The sequence below is a fragment of the Mytilus galloprovincialis genome, chromosome 8, assembly GCF_965363235.1.
Source record: "Mytilus galloprovincialis chromosome 8, xbMytGall1.hap1.1, whole genome shotgun sequence".
NCBI classification, from domain to species: Eukaryota; Metazoa; Mollusca; class Bivalvia; order Mytilida; family Mytilidae; genus Mytilus; species Mytilus galloprovincialis.
This window is the reverse complement of record NC_134845.1, coordinates 86,672,472-86,700,300: the sequence shown is the minus strand read 5'-3', so window position 1 is coordinate 86,700,300 and position 27,829 is coordinate 86,672,472. Positions and strand designations below refer to the sequence as shown.

Genomic DNA, 27,829 nt, shown 5'->3' with positions numbered 1-27,829 from the left:
ATGACCCGAAAAGATGTTCACCTTTTATATTTGTTTACAAAAAATATTTACTATTCACATGAACTATCATTGATATTGATGGAATGATAACAACCCAATCATGTAACATTTTTTCGGGCCATACACAACAAATTAAATAAAGATTATAGAACAATCATAATCTACGATGAGAAGTTTCAGTAGTTATCATATATCCAGACTTAAAAGTATTCATACATTGATATATTCGTAATCTTAGAAGTTCTCTGGTGTTGTTGGATTGACACTTATAATTTATGAACATTATCAAACTACTTTGTGAACTTATATTATATAATACACGGGTTAGATTCCAAAACAGTTAGGGGGAAAATAACGGATAAAGAAAAGATAAGAATCGGACAATCAGATATTTTAACAGTCGAGCTGGCATTTCAATTTGTATAAAAATTTCTGGTAAAATTGTACAATAAATCCGGTTAAACCCATCATTGGTTCTTGTCATTTTTGGTTGCTATTTAGAGGGGAATTCTGGCAATATTGTAATCTGTTTTAACACCTATGGGTATGAGGATGGAAACCTTGTACAAAGGTCAATGTTGTTATCCAAAACAATTTGTAATGGCATTGGCAATCGTAGGTTAAATAAAAAGACAATTATAAGGCCAAGCAATGAAATCAAACATTTTTAAAATGCAACAAATAGCACGGTAGAAATAACCATCAACCTGATAAAACTGCGTGGATTGATTACGGTTTCTTATATAGGTACTCCAGCTCCCCTTGGTACTCCTGTCTTGTAACTCATTAAGATACAGACGACAACGAGTAAAATGAAACAAAAACAATACCAAGATGTGGTGTCAGACAGACACTTTATAATGGTCCCGTTTTCAAAAACGGTTGCAAGCTCATTATGAGAAGGATTTCATGACAAGGTCTTTATAACGGTTATAACTCGGATTTGCCGAGGTTTCAATCCCGTGATTTCTAAAAAAAATAGAGGAATGGAACCTAATGTAATAAATGATATATAGCTCATTACAAATAAACTCATCACAGATACCAGAACTAAATTGTGTATATACAATAGACTCACAAACTAAAAATCGAATCAAAAAATGTGAATGCGTTAAGGAACAAAGTGTATATACAAAATATTCATGTTATTCTCACGAAAAGTCCTAAGTGCCTAATTTCTGGCAAAATCAGCGGAGTGGAACCGAACGTGAACTCAATTTGTATCTCATCATATTAGGTTCACATACTTAAGACCAACAGTCTGTAAATGCGTTTAGGAAAAAATCCGTATATAGTTCGTTGTGAAATGATGGAATGATGGAATGACAAACAAGGATAAAACTACATGGTCCCGATGTTTCTCAGTAGTACATGTATCGATTCATTTATGATTATACCATGAACAGTATTATAGAGAATCACTGTAAAATAAAGGCAACAGTAGTATACCGCTGTTCAAACTCATAAATCCATGGACAAAAAACAAAATCGGGGTAACAAACTAAAAGTGAGGGAAACGCATTAAATATAAGAGGAGAACAACGACACAACACTACAATGTAACACACACAGAAACGGACCTAGCATCAGACAAAATCCCACGAGAATAACAAATATAACATCAAAACCAAATACATGAATTTGGGATAGACAAGTACCGTGACACGTCTTATCGCAATGTGAATTTACACTAAAAAAATAAGAGAAAACAAACTACCCAACGTTAAAATGTAACACACACAGAAACGAACTATAATATAGCAATGGCCATATTCCTGACTTGGTACAGGACATTTTTAAAGGAAAAAATGGCGGGTTGAACCTGGTTTTGTGGCATGCCAAACCTCCCCTTTTATAGCCATTTGAAATATAACATTAAAATGACAACTCAACACCACAGGACTACAATATAAACAAATTGGAGAATACAATTTACAAAGAAACATCCTTTCGGAGTCAGAAAATTATGGTCCAAAACATTATGTGAAAATAATGGTTTTTCCGACTTAGTTACAAGCAGATGAACTCAGATATAATTATACAACGAATATCTTAAGAAAGGCAACAAAAATGTATACTTACTTAATTCCTCTACAATGAATAGAAAACATTGATATTTAATTTATAGAACAGTTACCATGATCGGTATAAAATGTATAAGATAATGCAAATACAGCAAAATGAAATGATATGGAAAAATGTAATGTAATTTGGAAAAGAAGATGTAAAAATAAGAACGTCAAACTAAAATTTACAATTGTTGTGATTAAATGAGTGTAGTACTTCAGACCTGTAATACAAATCTAGTCACTGCCATCAACAGTGGGGTTTGAATCATTTCACCATTTTCTACATAAGTAAATGCCTGTACCAAGTCAGGAATATGACAGTTGTTATCCATGCGTTTGATGTGTTTGAACTTTTGAATTTGCAATTTGACTTGGGACTTTCCTTTTTGAATTTTCTTCGGAGTTCAGTATTTTTTGTGTTTTTACTTTTTTCCTGATAAGCCTGTGAACCTTTAACAGGTTAAATTTCGATATTTTCTATACAGCTCACAATTGGACGTTGTTAAACATACGATTCAACTAACAAATAAACAAATGTATTATTCAATAATGACGTGAGATGTGACATTCTGATAATAAAGACTAAGACAGCAGATGGCGAAAACAAAAAGAAGTGACAATACAAATAGATGAAAAAGATATGGTCTATAACGAATATCCTCAGTCTTACTGAACCGTATTTCAAACATAAGTTCAACTCTAGTCAATCGAATCAAACTGTTGATGTCAAAGAGTAAAATGAAACAATACCAAGATGTGGTGTCAGACAGACACTTAATTATGGTCCTGTTTTCAAAAACGGTTGCAAGCTCATTGTGAGAAGGAATAAACGAAAAGGTCTTTATAACTGTTAATATGGATAAATCAAGGGTAAGTTATTCCTATGATTTGCACCACGTGACTTTGTCCCTTTTCTTTAAATTACTTCCCTTAGTTTAAGATTAAAATCAAAAATTATATAGGATAATTTTCGGATAGCATAGTCCTCTTCTGTCATTCCGTCATGGATCTAAAACTAATGTGTTTTTGAAAACTTCCTTTGGCGGATATTTACAAAAATGTTGTGTTTATCTAAGAGAAAGTGCTAAAAATTTGACTTTTTACAAAATAGGAAGGTTGAAATCGTCATGTTTCTAGAAGAATTTTGCCGAAATCTTAAGCAGTTAGATGAAAAGCTATTTAGCATTAAAATTCAACCTACAAGGTGGTTCCCTATATACGGACAAACATGAACAATATCTTCTTGTATCTTGAACTCTGTTCTAAACCTTGCGTTTCTACGATTTGTGACTATTTTATTTAGCAATTATACATCGATTACGCTTCCGATTTTCAAACTAAAAAAGCCAAAAGTTTTCAAGTAGTCAATGTTCTTTTGAACACGAACAGAATCCTAAAAACCTGTACAATTCACCTATATGTTGACAACTTGTTGATACAGAATATGAATTGGCATGTTGTCCGCATATATAATTTAGAGGCATATATAATGCTAATGTAATGGCTGCCGTTATGATAGGACAAAATGGCCGTTATGCAAATAAGCAAAATACCTGCAATTTTGCCATATGTTCCACCTTCTTAAGTCAGTGATTTACTCGGTTATGTCAAAGGATGCAATGCATCTATAGAATGATTATTTAGAAAAATCACGTTAATGTGATCTAATCAATTTATAACAGTGCAACGCCGGCAATAATACTTTTCTCAGTGATTTGGAGAGCCTTTTCGCTCTTCATTTCCTGTGACATAATTTGAAAATCTTATGCCTCATTTATTGTGTTTATCATCCAATCAATGTGTGGTTTAAGATATGTAGGACCAACGTGTTCTTGTTAAGCGAACATTTTAAATTTTGAAAAAAAAACAATCAAACCGTTCAGAAAAATAAACAACAATTAAAAAACAATTGTTCAGAGAACAATTGAAAGTCTTTCCACATCAAAGAAATTTTGATAAGAAGATAGTTTCATTATACTAATGCGATAAATAATGGTTTAATTATATTTTTGAGTGATGTAAGGGAGATAATATGCTACTTCCGGTGATATGAATGTCACTTTTGGTCTCATATGACAGCTTCTTTCACACTGATTCAAAAAATATATAGTTTATATATACTTTTGTATGTAGAATGGGAGAAATGACCACTTCCGGTTTGCTGGAAGTCATTTTTAGTCTTCAGTAATCAGTTCATGTATCTATATGACAAAATATATGGAGTCTGAGTAATTTTATATGAAAAAATTGCAAAAAAAACTACTTCCGGTTTTCTCAAGGTCACTTCCGGTAGACATTTTTTTAGGTCATTTGTCACCTAACCTTTTGTACAAGGTCAAATGCCTTTATAATGAACTTAGTTGAAATTATAATCAAATAACCTCATATCAAGACATTTCAGGGGCACCAACTCCTATAGGATGCCATTAAATTGTATCAGACTTAATGTAGCATATCTTCATAACAATAAAGCAGACATTTTGCACTTGATCTTTTATATGTATCTTTCAAAGTGTCAGAGAAAATGCAAAAACAAGCAAGTCACAATTGAGAACTTGACCTTGACCTTTGACTTTGACCTCATTTTCTAAGCTAGGACCTAGGGGACTCAAATAAAATCATTCCAGTATTATACGGTTAACTGTTTTTGAGTTAAAAAAACATACCGACAAATTAACTTTGTAAAGGTAGATAACTCCTATAAAATTTCATTGAATCGATTCGATCCAAACAAGCCAAAAATTACTGAGGATGTAACGAACAATTTGTAAAAAGAATTGTGTCGATATCTTTTTTTGTTACAAAGGAGATGTACTCACTTGATAAACAGAGAATAGGGAGATAACTCTTACAAAGAAAATGGTTAGCCTTAGCAGGGTGAAATTTAAAAGCGCATTAAGTATTCAATACAATACAAGAAATATCTAAGCGACATATTGCGAAACAAAAATTTCAGAAGTTGGCGGAAAAAAAAATAATAATCAGAAGAAATACAATAAATCTTTCCACAGAAAAGTGGAAAGACTTAATTAATGAAATTAATGAATTAAAATAAATCCGCTTTGAAACTGCGAACTGCTCGCAACTAGTTTCCTCGGTCTACACGAGGAAATATTAGGGATATTCGAATATAACATTTTGAAAATAATTTAGAAATGAATAAAATGGCTTTTTCTATATATTTTTCCCCTTTATGATTTGACAGGCATTATACATATTCGTTTATGGTTGCACACAATAAAGCTAGCCAAATAAAAGAGATAAAACAATACGATACGACATAACAGAAAAAAAATATATAAGTATAACATTTTCACTAAGTAAAGTTAATTATAATCACAGTACATGCATATCGATACATCAATAATTAAATTCATTCAGTTACTTTAACCTTGGAGTTCCAGAATCTGATATGTTCATTTACACATTATTTTTTGTTAGGCAAATATGCTTTATAAAGTTAAATTGTCTTTTATAAGTCCCTTTCTATGATTTTTTTTTAATTTTGCATCATAAATTCAAACAGTCAGATGAAACCAGATTGATTTCTACTACAATAGGAAACACCACCCATAGTACGTGTTCTATAGTCTCTGGTTCTTCCTTGCAAAAGTTCCATGAACGGTATTGAACAAGGTTCATTTCTAAAAGTCAATATAAGTACATAAAACCCGGTCAGTCATTCGGTATTGAAACGAACAAAACGTTATTTGTTTTTAAAAAAAACTTAAAATTACAATTGTGTATTTTGTTTTGCAATTTGAAACATTTTTATTTAATATAATCTTCACATTTTGATCAGCTGCAATGTCAACTGATTGTGTACCTTGGTTTATTATCAATGATCTTTTAAGCTTTGTTTGACTTGAAAATGGCTATTGTAATCTTATAGTTCGTTTCTGTGTGTGTTGCATTTTAGTGTGTATGTTGTGTTGTTGTTCTTCTCTTATAGTTGATGTGTTTCACTCAGTTTTAGTTTGTAACCCGATCAAAAATTTATCATTGGTTCTTTTCATTGTTGGCTATAATCTAAAAGTTGTTTATGACAATAACTATTGTTATGTTGGAAACCTGATGCAAAGGTCATTGTTGTTATCAAAAAAAATGTGACTGCATTGGTAATCGTAGGATAAATTAAAAACGCAATTATAAGGCAAAGCAATAGAATCACACAAAGTCAAAATACAGCCAATACCGCGAAAGACATAACTATCAACATGATTAAATAAACTGATCCTTACATGTTAACACGGTGTGGATTTATACTAGTTTTTTAAATAGGTTTTCAGCTCTATTTTGTATTCCTGCCGTGTAACTCATTAAATTACAGATGACAAAGGGTAACAAAAAACAATACATTGAGGTATCAGAATGACATGTATGGCCTCGTTTTCAAAAACGATTTCAAGCTCAATATGGGAAGGACTTTAAAAAATAGTCTGAATAACTGTTATTATAACGAATTTATTAAAGCTCAAATCATAGCTTTGGAACCTAATGTATACATGATTTGTACCTCATCACAATAGACTCACAAACTAAAAATCTACTCAAAATATTTGAATGCGTTTAGGAACCAAACGTATATACATGTTATTTTCACGATATCTTAAGTTTAGCGCTTAATTTCTGCCAAAATTAGCGGAGCGGAACCAAACGTTAATCAATCTGTAGCTTACCATATTAGAGTCACATACTAAAGACCAACAGTCTGTAAATGCATTTAGAAAACATTCCGTCTATAGTTTGTTGTCGAATGATGGAACGATGGAAAGACGAACAAGGGTTAAACTACATGGTCCCAATGTGTATCAATTTATTTATGATTATAACATGAACAGTATTATTGAGGAACAATGTAATCCTTTCGGAGTCTGAAAATTATGGTGCAAAACATTTTCTGAAAATAATGTTTTTTTTAGACCTAGTTACAAGCAGATAACAGACTAACTCAGATATAATTATGTGACGAATATTTTACGAAAAGCAAATAAAAATGTATACTTACAAAGCACCTCTACAATAAATAGAAAAACATTGATCGTTATAAAATGTATAAGATAATGCAATTACAGTAAAATTAAATGATATGGACAAATGTAATGTTATTTGGAAAAAAAGATATAGAAATAAGTATGTCAAATCATTTTTAAATACTAAATTAAACAAAATTTTCCAGCACGCTTCAAAGAAAAACGTTTAACAACGATATTCCTTAAATATTCTAAAAAAAATATCTTTAATAAATCAGTTAATGGATCATGTTATCTTGAATACACATCAGATAAATATAACTGGTTAACATTTTACAATTGTTGTGAAGTAGTACTTTGGACCTGTTATACAAATCTAGTCACTGCCATCAACTTTGAGGTTTGAATTCTTTTCTTATAAACATGTTAACCTTTGACAGGTTGAATTTCTATATTTTCTATACAACTACAGCTCACAATTGGACGTTGTTAAAAATACGATTCAACTAACAAATAAACAAATGTATTATTCAATAATGACGTGAGATGTGACATTCTGATAATAAAGACTAAGACAGCAGATGACGAAAACAAAAAGAAGTGACAATACAAATAGATGAAAAAGATAAACAATAGCTTAACGAATATCCTCAGTCTTACTGAACCGTATTCCAAACATAAGTTCAACCGTAGTCAATCGAATCATAGGTACTTTATAAATATGATTTGCACCACGTGACTTTTGCCCTTATGATTAAATAACTTCTCTTAGTCTAAGATTGAAATTATAAATTATATCAAATTTTCGGATAATCCAGTCCATTTCCGCAATGGATCTAAGACTAATGTGTTTTGGAAAACTTCCTTTGACGGATATTTACAAAAATGTTTTGTAAATCTAAGGGAAAATGCTGAAAATTTGACCTATTACAAAATAGGAAGGTTGAAATCATCATGTTTTAAAAGAATTTGAACGTAAACTTAAGAAAACAGGTAGTTTTAAAGTTATCAAGCTTTCAAATTCAACATGCAAGGTGTTCCCCTTTATACAGACAAATCATGAACAATATCTTCTTGTATCTTGATTTCTGTTCTGAACCTTGCGTTTCGACGATAGTTAGCTATTTTATATAGCAATTATCAGTCGGTTACGCGTCCGATTTTCAAATTGAAAAGAATGAAAGTTTTCAAAGTAGTCCAATAAATGTTCTTTTGAACACTAAAAGAACCCTAAAAACCTGTACAATTCACCTATGTTCGAACAAATTGTTGATACAGCATATGAATGGGCATATTTGCAATTTTAATTAAGAGTCATATATAATCCTATTATAATGGCTGCCGTCATGATAAGGCAAAATGGTAAGACAAGACAAGACAAGACAATACAAGACAATTTATTACAACTTAAGCACACGTATGGTGCTATTAATATGTGTTGCTTCATAAATTCAAAAATTCAGATGGAACCAGATAGATTTCTACTACAGTACTACAAAATGAAAAACCAACCACAGTAGATGTTCTATAGTTTCTGGTTCTTCCACTGTTAAAGGTTCATTATAAAAAGTCAATATTAGTAGATAAAACCCAGTCAATCATTCGGTATTTAAATGAACAGAGTTTTTATTATTTTTTGAAAAACTTAATAACACATTGTGTATTTTTTTTGCAATTTGAAACATTTTATCTTAAAATTTTGATCATTTGCAATTTCAACTGAACTGTACCTTGGTTTAAAATTGTATTATACATGACTTTTGAACCTTTGAACATTTTAGTGTTTCTGTTGTGTCGTTGTTCTCCTCTTATATAAACAAAAAAAAGAAGATGTGGTATGATTGTCAACGAGACAACTCTCCACAAGAGACCGAAATAACACAGTAATAAACACCTATTGTTCACCGTACGGCATTCAACAATAAGCAAATACTCCTGTTGTCTTTATTTGTAGAATAAAGGCATCAGTAGTATACCGCTGATGGAAATTCATAAATCGATAGAGAAAAAACAAATCCGTGTTACAAACTAATACTGAGGGAAGCACATCAAATATAAGAGGAGAACTACAACACAACAGAAACACAACATTAAAATGTAACACAAACAGAAACACAACATTAAAATGTAACACAAACAGAAACACAACATTAAAATGTAACACAAACAGAAACACAACATTAAAATGTAACACAAACAGAAACACAACATTAAAATGTAACACACACAGAAACGATTTATAATATAACAATGGCCATTTTCTTAACTTTGTTCACGACATTTTAAGAAAAAAAAATGGTAGGTTGAACCTGGTTTTGTGGCCTTCCAAACCTTCCGCTGTTATAACAATGTTAAATATAGCATTAAAATGACAACATTACATGATAGGATTACAATACAAATAAATGGGAGAGCATATAGAACATAGAAACACACGAATAATAGCTAACATTAGGTGCCGGGTTTTAAAATTTAATACGCCAGATGCGATGAAAAAAGTTTGAAAGCAAAAAAAAGGTACAAAGTTGAAGAGCATTGAGGACTAAAAGTTCCAAAAAGTTGTGCCAAATTAAGTGTTTTCTGCCTAGGATAAGAACAGCCTTATCATTTAGAATAATTCATACTTTTGCAAACAGTATTTTTTTTTATAAAATGACTATACATGTATAATAGATATAAATGATAAAACCGGTGACTAAAAACTGAAAGATACATATCCTTTCACAAGCATATAAAAATTCACAGTCGCGTTATCCAAATCAATAAACGCACAAATTTAAGAGACGTCACATTGGAATTTCGAAAAATTTCCTAAAAAATAGGATAGAATTCGGATAGAATTCAAGATTGGGTAGTAATGTTGATATAACATTTATTAATAACAATAAAAATGAAAATACTATAGCGTTATTGCATGAATATTGTCCCGAGTAGAATTGTATATTGCATGAGCTTGCGAGTGCAATATATGTTCTACGAGGGACAATATTCTCCAATCTTCATGCAATAACCCTTTTATTGTATAGCAATATCATATTTGAAAGTAAAAATTGGTTTAAACTAAGATTTTGTCGTTGATGACGTCATGAATTTTGAAAATTTATTAAACTAGTGCAATATTGGAATTTATTGCACGCTAACTTTTGGTTACTTTATGTGGGAAATATTATATTGCTATACAATTATAATTAATATCAAAGTGTGGTAGTAATTAGATAAACAATTTGATATCTAGCTATGTCGGTATTTCTCTCAATCAAATTGTAAACCAAATATATCGTATAAATTTAATTGGACCAAATGAACTGGATGATTAATTATCTCTACCATAACACACGAGAACAGAAAAAAACTGCAAACGATAAAACATTTGACAAAATCCGAGGAGAATAATAAAAATTACATCAAAACTAAATGCATGAATTTCGGATAGAAAAGTACCGTGACACGTCTTACAGCAATGCGAATTCACACTCAGCAAAACAGTCATAATCGGGTATAAGTCACGTTCGGGAATTTAAAAATGTAGAAAATATGAATATCAAAAAGAAAAACAGCTCGTATTTTTTCCTCTTTCAGTGTTGATTACTATAGATTGTAAACTTTTTAGTGATATTTCAATCCCATAAAATTGTAAGAATGTCGGTTTAGAATATTTCACATTTACCAAATATTACGATTCCCATCACTGTCTTTGTCATGCTACCTACCGTCATGTATTCAACCAAAATATAAAAAGGTGTCAGGTAATTAATTTACCACCAACATAGCTACCTAAATTCTACAGTACGGTAAACAGATTATCTTGCATGGTCATTGGGTTGTTATTATGTGGGAACTTTTCTTCGAAACAACTTTGTAACGTATCCTCTTACAAAATTGCGTACTAGAGGAAAGGACAAATATTTCTAGTAAAACCTTTTATAAGTTGTATAACAATTGTATCTTTTATACAGTTTGCAAAGGTCAAAATATAGGGCTGTGTGGCATATTTTCAACGTTTGTAAGCCCCGAACTTCTAAGAGTTTAAACTAACACTAAATTTCTTAACTATCCCTACCTCGTCTGTAGGGTTACCATAGATTTCTATATAAACAATATTCACATGTATGTTTTCTGGTAACTTTCCCAAGTTATATCTCTATGAGATGCAACCTACAGATCAGAACCGGGAACCAGTATGTAAACAAAATTAATTTTCTATGAATATTCTAAATCTCCCCCAAAAGAGGCGTGGTTTGAGAAACAGCTGTATTTACAAAGTGCAACCTTTACAGTTTCTTATTATTTCTTGCAAAATGTGCATGAATTAGATTGTACAAGGTTCATTTTGTAAGAGTAAAGCTTAAGTATCCAAACTATAACTGGCATTGTACCTTGGTGTATAAATGTATTGTACATGTCTTATGAACCTTATGGACGTAAGAAAAATGTTAATATCAAAGTGTAAAACAGCTTATGATTTTCCACTTTCAGTGTTGATTTCTGTAGATTGTTACAATTTTAATGATATTTTAATCCCATAAATTTGTTAAAATGTGGGTCATTCTATCATCTTTGCTGTCATTCGCGTATTCAACCAATACATCAATTCGTGTCTACAGTACCGTTCACAAATGTCATATACGTTAATTGGGTTACTTTAATGTGATACCTTTTCAAGAAACACCTATATGATAACGCGTCCTCTTACAAAATTGCGTACTAGAGAGAAAGGACAAATATTTCTAGTAAAACCTTTTATAAGTTGTATAACAGTTGTTTCTTTTATACGGGTGCACCACAGTTCGTTTACACCAGGGAAGAGTTCCCATTATACATTAAGCATGTCAAGGTTTCAGACTGTGTCAAGTATCATTTAACATTCATGAACTCAATATTCAATCATTGACCATTTGTCTTATTTCAGGTATAATTAAGTTCTTTTAATGATATGAAGCTAATACTTACATAGGTTTTTCTCTGAAAAAAAATCAATCTAATGATAAGATAAACTGCACAATATTGTGAAATATTAAAACATAAAGAACACCAATAAATAAATATGCTACAGTTTTTGCCACTAACATATATCAAGTAGGAATAAAATTGATTGTAATACTACAGTATACGGTACAGTAAATGATAAACTATGTCTTGGATCTATGATCGATCCTTAGTGTGTGCACTTTCTATATACAAGATGATAACATATGCCGCTGGAAAAGGTCACCTCTTCAAGCTTGATAATATGTGAATAGGTCGGTAAAATTATTAGAAATGTATGATAAGGTCAATTAAGTTCCAATATATTCGTCTGTCATATTTATTGGTGTTCCTGGCTGTGTTTAATCAACTATATGATATGATGAATATATTTGTGTTTATGTCAGATACTCAAATATATATAAATATATTAATATTGCTGTTAATGTTTTCGTGTAAAAGTGAAAATGTTAATGCAAGATATAATTCTTTGCATTCATCAGATAATAATTGTCACACCATGTCCGAGAACAAATTTTATGGAAAAAAACATTTCAATATTCCAGTACAGTTCTTTGGAACAGTATTCCTGTTTAAATCAAAATGATAGAAACGACAGAACAGTCCAAACAAACTCAATATAATTTCTTGTTTCTAAACCAAAAAGTAATCATCAGATGAAGTTTATCTACTTTTAGAAAAATCAATCTATATATTTGTCTTGCATATCTGACATTTACAAAAAATGTTCATAAAACGATTCCGTACGTTTTTCGCCATTTGTTTTTGCATAAAAAGGTGTATGTGTGTAAACGTATACATCATATTATTGTTAAATTTTGAGTAACAGAGGGAATCAGGGGAGATTAGTACTGTTCTTACTGGTTTTACCATCTTTAGATAGAGTATTTATTATCATTATTTTATACTTCATTTCTGTATCCATTCAATATGACTTTTTCAGTATATTTTTCGTTGATAAATTTGAATAGGAGTACTTACTCAGAAGTTATTTCTGTCCTGCAATGTACACAATTTACAGTTAAAATTATATTTGTAAATCAAAACACATATTAAAGAACCTAAGACAAAAATATAAATAATAAACACACAATATGTTTGTTTTGTAAAAGTATGGTCTATTGCTATTTATACACACCGATGTGATCATACGATTTATAGTTTCCTTAACGAGTTACAGGTAAAAGAATTTAAAAATACAAATCATTCGGATAATACATCCTTCTCCTTAATTAATAATGATTAATAAACATAATAAGATTAGATAACTAAAATAAAATTTTGAATTGAAACAACTACTAGTAGCTCATGTGGAAAGCACCAAATAATACTTTGCAGTTTATAATGACAAATGGATCAAGAACCTGTCTTTAATATAATTTAAGTCTACCAAAAAGATGTTTGTTAAGCACAAAATCCAAAATGAAATGTGCAATAACAAATAAAATTGAGAATGGAAATGGGGAATGTGCCAAAGAGACAACAACCCGACCATAGAAAAAAAAACAAAAAAAAACAAAAAACAACAGCAGAAGGTCACTAACAGGTCTTCAATGTAGCGAGAAATTCCCGCACCCGGAGGCGTCCTTCAACTGGCCCCTTAACAAATATATACTAGTTCAGTGATAATGAACGCCGTACTAATTTCCAAATTACACACAAGAAACTAAAATTAAAATAATACAAGACTAACAAAGGCTAGAGGCTCCTGACTTGGGACAGGTGCAAAAATGCGGCGGGGTTAAACATGTGTGTGAAATCTCAACCCTCCCCCTATACATCTAGCCAATGTAGTAAAGTAAACGCATAACGATACGCACATTAAAATTCAGTTCAAGAGAAGTCCGAGTCTGATGTCAGAAGATGTAACCAAAGAAAATAAACAAAATGACAATAATACATAAATAAAAACTACTAGCAGTTAACTGACATGCCAGCTCCAGACTTCAATTAAACTGACTGAAAGATTATGATTTCATCATATGAACATCAGGCACAATCCTTCCCGTAAGGGGTTTAGTATCATACCATCATAACATATATGAGAAAAACATAACCCGTGTTAAAACTTGTTTAAAATCATTGTATTTAGATTAGAAAAAATTTAAAAAGTAAACGTGAACCATCATATAGAAATAAAAGGATGTGCTATGCTTGTCAATAACACAACTATTCATCATAGTTATAATGATGGAGACAAAATCCCCATGTTGTTCAATGTTTCCGTTTTAGGCATTTAAACGTTTACATTGACATGTGTGTACTTATTCAACATAACCCAAATTAAAGCAAACCAATCGGACAGAACAAAAGAAAAGGTCAACATGAATATATCATGTATATTGGGTTAAGATAATTAAAACGGAAATACATCGATATCATTAATCAACAGCAATCTAGATCCCAATCATAAGTTCGTCTTTCAATAAAAGAGGACAAAAGATACCAAAGGGACAGTCAAACTCATATATCTAAAACAAACTGACAACGCCATGGCTAAAAATGAAAAAGACAAACAAACAACAGCACACATGCCACAACATATAAAACTAAAGAATAAACAACACGAACCCAACCAAAAAACTAGGGGTGATCTCAGGTGCTCCGGAAGGATCCTGCTCCACATGTGGCACCCGTTGAATTGATTATGTGATAACAAATCCGGTAATTAGTCTAATTCGGTAGGTTACATTCATGAAAGGGAAGGGGATTGTAGTTACGACGTAAGGAACATATCCGATATCATTTGTGAAACGGTTATTCAATAACGGTCAACCAACTCGTGATGGCATCCGTAAAATTTACGAAGGGATGATTTCAACTTCACCATTTGGAACTCTTGGTTTAATAGCTTCCTTGTGAGCAGCAATCCTCTATCGAGAAAATCATAATAGGAAATACAAGCACGGGAATATTGTATCAATAGGGAGATATATACCCCGTATGCAGGTGCTGTAGGAAAGTAGATTTAAAGGATATTGCTAACTTCTCATCTTTCTTCCTAAGAAGTTCCTGCATGAAGTCAGCCACATAATAATAAAGAAACAAGTCGGCAAGTAGAGGGGCTCAGTTTGTTCCCATTGGAATGCCGACAGTCTGTTAAAAAAACACGTACTTCGAACTAACAAATATGTTGTCAATCAAGAAATCAAGCATCTTAATAATATCAGTTTCAGAGAATTTTTTGTTTGAATCAGAGTGATCCTTTACAAAGTAGGATGTATCCCTCCCTAAGACAAGATACTTGTTTCTACGTTGGCCATTTTTTTTATGATGCAAAAGTTACCAACTCTTTCAACTTGTCTCTTAGTTTGGAATGTGAATAACTTGTGTAAAGAGTAGAAAAGTCAAATGTTTTAATATTGTTACAAGATGAAAGAGAGTTAGTCTGTATGTACTCTAACATATCTTTGGAATTTTAAGTATCCACATCTGATTCACGCCCCCTCTAGAATAGGCAGTTTAACAATAACTTTGAAGCCCGTCTTTGATTGCTGATAAAATAGATGTTAATAATTTAGAAAGAGGTTTCGTGGAGCACTTGGAAGACGCATGGCGCTTATACGGAAAATTGAGACGAAAACAAGTCGGCTCAGTTAACCTGTTTATGATCGGGATCGTAAAACATGTATATCTTCAAACACTGTCTCAACGTTTTTGTGTTAGGAACATCGCCACCTCCTCTATTCAAACTAATAATGACCTTTAAATGGGAACATGTACGATCATGACATATAAATTGTGACAGACAAGTATCGATATTGAAATTGATAAGCTGTAATTAGTCCCGATGTAGGGAAAAGAGGATATTAATAAATTAATAGATTTTAATATAACACAACCAATGACTAAGTTACTGAATGAGGACATGTCTTACATATTTGAGGTTCAGTATTAACATAAACAGGGCTTAACATATTAATGCTGTCTGCTATTATCACAATGCTTTTTTTCCAAAACTTATAAAAAAGTTCTACGACTCTACATTGTTGAATTAACTATTGTGTCTTCTTTATCATGATGGTATATTTGTTTACTCAGGAACAGTCTTTTATATGTATTTATCAAAGTTGTACAAAATCGAACATGTAAAAATGTTGTTTGTTTATAGTTGACACGTGTTTTGTTAATTATAGTAATGTCGGTTCAATTGGGATGTTGAGTTCACGCACTAGTGAACTAAGATGGTTTAAAGTCATTCGAGCCTTTGAAGTCAAAGTGTACAGTAGCATTTTGCCAAATGAAAAATATTATTAATTATATTATTTATTTTCAGGTTTGTAGGCAACTAGTATGGGGTAACCAGCACAAGCTGCTTTTAATACCTGTGTATTTTACGAACTTTCCATAATATTATACTCATATTTATTATAAAATGTGCGCTTGTCTCTGCAAGTGGCGTCTCCCATGTTAGAGTTTGTGGTTATTTGATAAATATTTTATTTTCGTTTGAGTTTACGAATAAGAATTAAACAGTAAATACATAAGCGTAGAATACATATTCCCGAATATATCTTATCACTTAAAATAGGTGAAGGTCCGAGTCTGACGATAAATAACTAATTAATAAAATTGAGAATGGAAATGGGGAATGTGTCAAAGAGACAACAACCCGACCAAATAAAAAACAACAGCAGAGGGTCACCAACAGGTCTTCAATGTAGCGAGAAATTCCCGCACCCGGAGGCGTCCTTCAGCTGGCCCCTAAACAAATATATACTAGTCCAGTGATAATGAACGCCATACTAATTTCCAAATTGTACACAAGAAACTAAAATTAAAATAATACAAGACTAACAAAGGCCAGAGGCTCCTGACTTGGGACAGGCGCAAAAGTGCGGCGGGGTTAAACATGTTTGTGAGATCTCAACCCTCCCCCTATACCTCTAACCAATGTAGTAAAGTAAACGCATAACAATACGCACATTAAAATTCAGTTCAAGAGAAATCCGAGTCTGATGTCAGAAGATGTAACCAAAGAAAATAAACAAAATGACAATAATACATAAATAACAACAGACTACTAGCAGTTAACTGACATGCCAGCTCCAGACTTCAATTAAACTGACTGAAAGATTATGATTTCATCATATGAACATCAGGCACAATCCTTCCCGTTAGGGGTTTAGTATCATACCATCATAACATATATGAGAAGAACATAACCCGTGTCATGCCAACAACTGTTTTTAGAATAAATGTGTTTAGTTCCGATGCAAAGACCTTATCAGTGACTCAATATTAACGCCAAAATATGCAATCTTTAATGACTTGACAACAGTATCGTAATTATATCCCTTCTTAATAAGTCTATTCAAAGGTTTTGTAAGTTTCTGAGGTGAATACTGACACCTTTGTGCTTTATAAAGAATATTTCCATAAAAAATTGGATGTGAAATACCTGAACATATTAGAAGTAGAATGAGAAGTCGAAATGAGTTTTATCATAAATACTTAAAGATATAATATTTGGACCTAAGACTGATAAAGGGTCTAAAATAAAATATGCCATGTTGTAATCCATATATACTTTACGCGCGTTTTGATAATATCATTCAGGAAAGTTGAATCAATGTGTATGTTATTGACAATAAAGGTAATAAATTGATAGACACAGATCTGTTTCAATAATTATTTATAACATCTTTAACATAAAATGAAATTTTATTAAAAGGCAAAAACTTGCTTTGAGCTTTACATATCTATGTTTTTCAAATTTGCATATCTGATTTCATAATGAACTGTTTACCTGTACTTAGTATTTTGTACTCTTCGGAAAGAAAACTACATAACATCACACTTACCCGCATGCTAAGCATCTGTATCTGTATAGTTTAGCTGTTCTTGTAGCTCTATAAAAGATATCATATTTAGATATTCTCAAGGGAGATGTCTAACTTTCATAGCATTTGTTCTTATATAAATATGTTAACGTAACTTCTTCTTTGATTACTCACCTCTAATTTGCTCGACATTTTACTCTCATATCAATATTCTGCCCCACACTTAGGCAATCTTTCAAAATTATTGATCTCTTTTCTGGACAATTTTTTTTCATGAATGCTTTAAGGTATACTATTTTGGAAGCTAAACTGAACAAAATATATATGTATTTACATTACTTATGAATGTCGTGCAACCTATTAGTCTTATTAGTCAAAAGTAAACCATATATATATTCTAAAACCGACGTCGCTAAAATTAGTTCATTACGTGCAAAAAGAGAATCAATTTAAAGCAATTTACAGCACTGCCAAATCACTGATTAGTTCTAAGTGTTTGTTTAAGAAACAATTCATGGAAGCCATAGATTTGTTGGAAATTTACACATGGCCTGGGCCGTGATATTCGAATTTTATCCTGAGCGTTAGCGAGGGATAAAATTAACGAATATCACGGCCCAGGCCATGTGTAAATTTACAACAAATCTATGGCTTCCATGAATTATTTCGATTCTAATAGGACAAATACGATCATTAAAAACCTGAAGCGATGATGGGTATACCGTGTGTGTGGCTGTTCTATTTTACCACCTGTTCGATAAATGTAAAACAAATCTAATAAACCTGCATGAATGATTTCTTAACTAACCGCTAGAAAAAAATGTGATTACTTTTTTTACTTCTCAGTAAACCCAACATTTGCAATTTTAGATTTGCATTTTTTATCGTAAGCTACCGTCAAATTTCACTGTTGACATGTTGTAACCAAGGAGCCGCCATGTTGACTTGCTGAAATCAGTAAATGTGCGAATATTGCATTAGAACAGAAAACAAGCAACACCTACCTCAATACTTTATTTTAATGCAATTGTATCCGAGTTTAGAAGGTAAACACAATAGAAAAACCTTCAGCTTTGACGTTTTCATTCGTATGACGTCATGTTTTGAAATGACGTTAATGCGCAAAAATCATTACTGGAATTTCGCGGAATTTTAAATTTGTTTTGTTTTTGTCCATTTTTCCGTTCTCTAATGTGTAAATTCTTTTTGCTATGCATCAGAATCAGAATAAATGTTCTGTAGGGTTTTATTCAATTGTAATTGTTAACACAGCGAAATCCACAATCGTTTACACATAGGTTACGATACATGTGGATTTACGTGGGAGGCATATTTAAACAGCCATCTGTGTACATCTTGGAGTCTGCGCTAAGTATAGATATATCGAGAATTTTATCACGGTGTTGTTTACAAAGCGAAAGAAGCACGTCATATTAGAATATATTATAATATCATGTCTGCAAGAGAAAGAACAAGTATTTAACATATGATAACTTAGTATATTATACGTGCGTATTGATAAGGTGGTACCTTGACTAAAATTAATGTGTTTCGTTTTATTTTCATAAACATTTTGACAAAATATTTACTTTGACCCTTTGACAAAAATAAAAAATTCAAAAAACTTCAACCAATCATTTTCTCAGAAAAAATTGGTTGGATATATAGCAGTTTAAAAAACACTAATTTTGATATATTGAGAAGCTTAATATTTTCTTAACTATACAACGTAATTAAAACGTTTTACTGATTTTACAGAGTTGTCTCCCTGTAGTGTTAGGTACCACTCTAATATCATACAATCGGTCCAACTGGAATCAAAACAAACTGAACAAAGGATAATTGTAGAGATGAAGAACACTTCAACGCAATGGCAAATATGACTTCGAAAGACAAACCTTTGTATTTTGGTTTTATTATTGTAGCAAAAGCCAATCCACAGAAGAGATGAACGAACATCAAAAACGGAAATTAGAGAAACAACTTTGTTAAATGTCTTTTATAAACACAAACCTGACGTTCTTTTGAGGTTTCGGGTTTTCTTCTTTTTTGACAGTTTCTCTGAGAAAAAACAATGATCTTATTTACAATTTCATTCTCATCTTATATGTGCGTCAAAATTGTAAATTATTTTAAAATCAAATAAACAGTGTTTTTCTAAATATAAACAAACAGAATTAGCTTTATTAAGATAACCCAAAAATAACGCAAACTAGTTCCCAAATTGCACTTAAAGTACTTTTTTTCTTTACGATTGACTTGATAAGATTTTGATGATAATTGATATAAAGTTTGTACTGACACTTTGTAATTAAAAACTGTAGGTTCCTTTATGTCCCTTACTAAAGACAATTTAGTTTTCTTTGGTTGCTAACTTCTTGGCATGAGTTCCAAAGTCTTGAGATAAAACTTAAGCTAGAAAGGCCAACTATTCAATAAAACTTAAACATATAATTAAGCGTTTACGGAGTGAAGGTATGAATAGGTCTTCGTCAAAAATCAAAGAAAATCAGTTTTGAGATGTTTATGTTACTATAGAATTGAGAAGGATCATGAAACATCCTTTGATAGATCGGATTAACAGTTTCCTTTAAATTTATTTCACTTCAAAGCTTTTGTCTTAAAATTATTCAATCTTTTTTTACATTCGCTATATCATCAGTTTATACGAGGTCCTTTATAGTGTTTAAAATTCCTTAGCAGTTCAACTTAATATTTTTATCGTAAGATTAATTTTACGCTTAAGGTTTTTTGTGAAAAGGGCTACTGGATTTTTATTATTTAAAGTATAAACCGGTATTCCAATTTTTATTCGTGGATATTGAAATTCTAATGTGTACTAGAAAGATTTTGAATCCTACTGAATTCTGATATGTAAACATATCTTTATAAATTTGCTTGTTTTGTAACTCATGAAATGCTGGTTATTTCAATCAATGATCAGAGAACAACACTGATTAACAGTGTACATATAGGCATTGCATTATCATGATTACCACATATTCTATTAAATCTGGAGAAATTTGATTATCTGAGATACAAATACATTATCTTATTAAAACAAGAAGCGGAAGATGCCATATTTATTCAACCCTATGCAGTCGAAAAAAGACTGCTTATAATTATATCCGAAGTAATTTAAAAGACAACATTAAAGAGTTTTCAAAGCAATTCATAGAAGCAATAACTAAGAACAAACTTACCCAAATGTTAGTTCCGCAAACAGTTTCACTATTTCACTATCTGCTACTGTCTTTTTGGCATATTTGACTGATGGCATTATAGGAATCTGTATTTCTTGTATTTGATCGATTTGTGACTTTATTTGTTTTAGTCTTTGTAACAATTTCGTGGTATCTTTTATACCCTGGGTGTCTTGATAAAACTTCTGCTGCTCCTTTGCCTTGTCCAAAGTTTTTTTTAACTCATTGCCAACAGACTGTAAGGTTTGGACATTCGTTGTGTCTTTCTTCTTCAGTGTATTAATAAGACCATCAACTTCCTTATCAATCATTTCTTTCAATTGTCTGCCCTCTTCTCTTATAGCCTGGATGACTTGCTGTACATCATCTTGATATGTATTGGTACCTTGGTCTATATCTGCTATCTTTGACTGCAGGTTTCTCATCTTCATGTCGATCACTGTTTTGACCTCATTTTTGATTCCTTCAGTTGATTCCCTGATTTCAGCAAAGTCATGTGATTTGTGTTTTTTAATCACACATATTTTACATATTGGTGCATCACATTCCTTGCAGTAATATATAAAGTTTTCATCATGTTCTTTACAATATTGTTTTACTTCCGGGTTTATATTTGGACCACTTAGAAATGTGTGATTCTTGGTCATTTTTGTCCGTAAATGAGATATTTTACATCCATCACAAAACAGCTGGTCACACTGTTCACAATAGTTATGTCCAGGTCCGGAAACACAAATTTCACACGTTTCAGAAGCAGCCTGAGCCATTTTGGTTTGTTTTGTTTGCAAGGTGTTATGACAAGGTTATTTAAATCCCGATCATATACGGAGATAGAATAACTTTTTTCCGGATCATCAACTTATTTTCGTTTAATAAAAGGTAAAAAAAGTCGTAATTATTCCTCTCATAAATCATTATTGTCATTCTTGTTTTTTAAGGATTAACCGTCATTTGTTACATTTAAAAGTATAAATATAATCAGTTTTACTGTTGTCAAATGATCACTTCAATCCCTTAATATAATATATAAGTAACAATTAGTGGTTATTCAATATTTGATATGTTTTTAATAGTAAGATGGTAATCGATATATTTGGAATTAGGCTACATTAGAAATAAGCCACTGGTTTTAAATTTTGTTGCTTCGTTTACTCCGCATTTATTATGATTCAGTAATTTTTGAATGTCGTTTAATTTATAGTGCAAGATAAAGGAAATGATAAAGCTACGAAGTTTTTTCGTTACCCTGATGGTACACTTGTCCAACATTTTGTAATATGTATATATATTTTGGAATCAACGCTTTTCGCTTATGAAGTTCTTATTCCGTTTAAAAAAACGACTTAGAATTGTTCTTTTTATTGGAAATTTGACCGACTTCAACTGTTTCTTTGTAACCATAAACACTTGAAATAGGTTAAACATTTCATGTGAAAAAATAGTCAGATATAAATAGTTGATTAACAGTTTATTTACTACTGAGGTCAACCACATTGAAGTTGTTGATTTATTTAACTACTTCATTATGTGTACTTGTTAAACATGTTAAAGGGATAATGCAGTAAATATAATAACGACGATTACATCTATAACATATCAGGCGATATACACTAGTCACATATAAATACATATATGTAACAGGTATAATCGATGTATTACATATTAAGACATTACATATGGCTATGTATTTAACTATCCCTATATACGTAACAGCTAATTGGTAAAACATGGTGACATAAATCGATTAGGAAGAGACAAATCGAGGGTAAATACAAAAAAAGCTGCAATGAGTTGTAGTGATATAATTACTGAATTATGATATATATCAGGATATCTGGTTATATGCATTTGTTACTTTTTTATACTTTTATATTTTTTATTTCATTCTATTGATTTTGACAATTTGCTTAGTGTACAGCATTGACCTAAGTATCCCCGATTTACTATTTTATTCTGTATTCAAGGAGAATATCAAATAAACGTGAATTGATATAAATCATTTAAGGTACATTGTAGCACCCTACAGATATTGCAATTTTTCTCCCTATTGAATTTTTCTTAAACTTTGCATACCTATACTATGCAGTGGCCTCTATAAAAATTTGAGTTAAAAAAAAGTATGTCACCAGACTCGTTTCTATGGTAACGGCCACCAAAGTTGGTACATTACGGGTATGCATAAATACATACCTGATGTAGAAACTCTGGATTTTTTTTAAGCTTTTGAAAGTATTTTGAAAGGTTTGTTCTTAATTTATTGCAAAATTATAATTAAAAATGTAAATAAAGCACAAATAATGGCAGTTTTATCTATGTTCATTAATTTCGGCTCCAATTTCATTAACACTGCTGCACACAAAAAGCACAGATTTTGTTAAAAATTTCTATTTGTCTGAAATTTCCCAAAAAATGGTCCATTGAATTTTTTTTTAGATTTGACATATGATGGTCATAACAATGAGCTTTAAAAAAATAAAATAAAAAAATGGGTCACCAGACTATTTTTTGACTGAAAAACGTTTTTTTGACCCCTAACGACACAGTGATCAACAGCTGTTATTTATATATCTTTCAAAATCAGTGTAAAAATTGTGACACATGTTTTCATGTCCTTTGTTAAACTTACACAGAATAATGCACTTTCAAATGACAATGAAATGACAGCATTTTTGTGTCTCTATGAACAAAGGTTACCATGGCAACAGGACAAGAAGTTGGATAAATTCAAGTTTTTGGATTGTTCTGATGTGCAAGAGTTACTACCTAACAGACAAAAAGAGATCAAATACCATGATTTCAGAGCTACAACAAATAGCGTCTATGTAAATGTAAACAAATTTATATTATGTTAAACTGTTATGTAGCTTATATAAGCATTACTGTGGTAAAAAATGAGCAAAATAGATAAATAAAGGCAACAGTTTTTGTATGTAGAAAATAGTGAATTAAGCCTTATTTTATAGATAGCTTAACCTCTCACTTGTATGACATTTTTAAAAGGAGTTTATGTGTGTCTTAACTGGACCAAGTCACTTACAAACATATCATAAAACTGGACCAAGTCACTCACAAATATATCATAAAACTGGACCAAGTCACTCACAAACATATCATAAAACTGGACCAGGTCACTCACAAACATATCATAAAACTGGAACAAGTCACACACAAACATATCATAAAACTGAAACAAGTCACACACAAACATTTCATAAAACTGGAACAAGTCACACACAAACATATCATAAAACTGGACCAAGTCACTCACAAACATATCATAAAACTGGAACAAACATATCATAAAACTGGAACAAGTCACACAATAACATATCATAAAACTGGAACAAGTCACACACAAACATTTCATAAAACTGGAACAAGTCACACACAAACATTTCATAAAACTGGAACAAGTCACACACAAACATTTCATAAAACTGGAACAAGTCACACACAAACATATCATAAAACTGGAACAATTCACACACAAACATAACATAAAACTGGAACAAGTCACACACAAACATTTCATAAAACTGGAACAAGTCACACACAAACATTTCATAAAACTGGAACAAGTCACACACAAACATTTCATAAAACTGGAACAAGTCACACACAAACATTTCATAAAACTGGAACAAGTCACACACAAACATATCATAAAACTGGAACAAGTCACACACAAACATTTCATAAAACTGGAACAAGTCACACACAAACATATCATAAAACTGTAACAAGTCACACACAAACATATCATAAAACTGGAACAAGTCACACACAAACATTTCATAAAACTGGAACAAGTCACACACAAACATATCATAAAACTGGAACAAGTCACACACAAATATATCATAAAACTGGAACAAGTCACACACAAACATATCATAAAACTGGAACAAGTCACACACAAACATTTCATAAAACTGGAACAAGTCACACACAAACATATTATAAAACTGGAACAAGTCACACACAAACATATCATAAAACTGGAACAAGTCACACAAAAACATATCATAAAACTTGAACAAGTCACACACAAACATTTCATAAATCTGGAACAAGTCACACACAAACATTTCATAAAACTGGAACAAGTCACACAAAAACATTTCGTAAAACTGGAACAAGTCACACACAAATATTTCATAAGAGTACTTTAGACTTTTATTTGTTTGTGAGTGAATTGGTTGAGTTTATACACCAATAAATTCCTTTAAAATGCGTTTAATCCTGTAATAAAAAGTTGACAGTTATAAAATTTATAAAAGCTACAGTAGTATCAAAACCGAGTGCTTCATTATATATAAGAAAAAGACAACGGAATAACAGAAACACCGAACTCAAACAAAAAGAAACGTCAACATACATAAAATTTTATAAAAAAAAACCATTTATTCGCCGCATAATTAGACATATTATCATACAAAGGTACCCGATTCAATACAACTCGATAAATAAATAAATAGTCATATGTTATCTACATAGAGTTATGATGAGTAAATTGAGTTACATATTTGTTTTTTCCGTTCATTATTAGGCCGTTGGTTTTCTCGTTCGAATTGTTTTACATTTGTGATTTCCTTTAGATATCTCTGTCAGTTAGTCTCATGTGGAGAGTTGTCTCATTGGCAATGCTGCCACATCTTCTTTTATATATATACATGCCTGTTTTCCTGCACACCTAGTTATCCATCTTGTTTCATTAAATATGTTAAATGTTTGTTTAATTTGACAAAAAAAAGGCCACTGCATAATAAAAGAGGGACGAAAGATACCAAAGGGACAGTCAAACTCATAAATCTAAAACAAACTGACAACGCCATGGCTAAAAATGAAAAAGACAAACAGAAAAACAATAGTACACATGACACAACATAGAAAACTAAAGAATAAACAACAGGAACCCCACCAAAAACTAGGGGTGATTTCAGGTGTTCCGGAAGGGTAAGCAGATCCTGCTCCACATGCGGCACCCGTCGTGTTCTAATATTGTTCTAATAATAGTGTAAATTCTTAAATATCATCATATTTACAAAGTCAAACTAAGTTTCAAGCAATTTTTTATGTTATCTTAGATGACAAATCCATATTCACTGATTTCATTGCAACTCCGAAGCTTGATTATTTATTAAAAAATGGTGACGTGTCTAATAACTTTATACCGTTATAGACGTCATTTTGATTTTAAAAAAAAGTAGTTCAAAACGGGAAAATGTGGGAACTATTCATCAAGCAAATTGATAGAATCATATAAAAAGTAAGTCTATTTTGCATTTTTCATTTGAACTCTTGACATAGATGGTATGTTTTGTTGTCATCAAAATCAAAACTATGTCAAGGTAAGTTCTGAAGATCGCCTCTCTCTCTCTCTCTCTCTCTCTCTCTCTCTCTCTCTCTCTCTCTCTCTCTCTCTCTCTCTCTCTCTCTCTCTCTCTCTGTTTCTCTCTCCCTCTCTCTCTCTTTCTCTCTCTCTCTTCCTCTCTCTCTCTCTCTCTCTCTCTCTCTCTCTCTCTCTCTCTCTCTCTCTCTCTCTCTCTCTCTCTCTCTCTCTCTCTCTCTCTCTCTCTCTCTCTCTCTCTCTCTCTCTCTCTCTCTCTCTCTCTCTCTCTCTCTCTCTCTCTCTCCGTTCTATTTTCTCATTTTGTGTATACTGATGTGTCATATGAAGATTCTAAATATAGTACATATCAGTTGAATACCTTATCTAGTCCACACTGTGTAATTTGGTTGCAATCGTCTGAAATTTGTCTTCCATTTGAACATGAATAGCAATATCTTGTATAGTTGAACATGATAAGATCAGCTGCTGTAAACATATACTTTTCAATCAGGTGTAACATCCCAAGATATGCATAATATGTCCAGATGAATTAATAGATTGATAATAAAAAAAATCGACGGAAACAAATATTTTCAACCAGTAATCTTATAACACATACCATTTTTCGGTAGTCTCTCATGTTTATTTTTGACTTAACGTGGTGCATCAGCTTTTTATCTTTTCAATCGGTCACCTGTAGGGCTTACTTCGATTCGTATAACTCGGGTTAGTATAGTCTGTCGAGTTTATTCGACTGACAATCAATATGAATAATTGATACAAAATAACTGCTTTTTTTATAAAATACAGCAGAAGAAAGGGGCTGACAAGGGGAATTTATTTTTGCCTGTATTTTGGAATTAACAAATATTGTTCATGTTGGTATCAACTGTCGATAATGTTTATAATTATATATTCAACAGAATCTTTTTTTTTTCTCAAAATGAATTTTTAATCTCACATTTTTTCACTAACAATCTATTTTTTCCAAAGCATACAGGATCCGGACTTTTCTTTCTGAAACATACTGTTTTTTTAAATTATTTTAATGTTCAATAGATTCAATTTTTTGTCACTTTCCTGTGCCTAGTTCGATTCGTCCTACTCGGGTTGACTCGAGTAAAAAAAAACATTGCTAATGCGCATGTGCGCAACATTTCCGAATCAAAGTCAAAACTCTTCAATCGAGTTTACTATCAAAAGGGAAGTGAACAAAAATGTATCTACTGAGCATTATAATACAAATGAATACATTTATGTGTCAGTAAGAGAAGTCCTAATCATATGTGCTTTTGATAAAAAAAAAAGTTTGTTAGCGAAACAAATTGAGAAAAAAAATCGTTCCGAGAAAAAAATTATAATTTTGTTTTATTTATAGACATTACCGACAGTTGATACACACATGAGATATATTTGTTGATTCAATAATTAATATATTTTTTAATGTGCTTTGTCTAAATGCTTTTTTGTGCTTCTTTGTTAC

At 31.4% G+C, this 27,829-nt stretch overlaps 1 long non-coding RNA gene across 1 annotated transcript in view; it reads right to left on the bottom strand.

Moving 5' to 3' along the window:
- LOC143043637 (uncharacterized) overlaps positions 1–27,062 on the bottom strand; it is a 57,702-nt gene extending 30,640 nt beyond the window's left edge. The window contains exon 1 of the long non-coding RNA XR_012968519.1: positions 26,726–27,062. This is a non-coding gene — a long non-coding RNA (uncharacterized LOC143043637). The remainder of the gene's footprint in view (positions 1–26,725) is intronic.
- Positions 27,063–27,829: the final 767 nt, after the last annotated feature.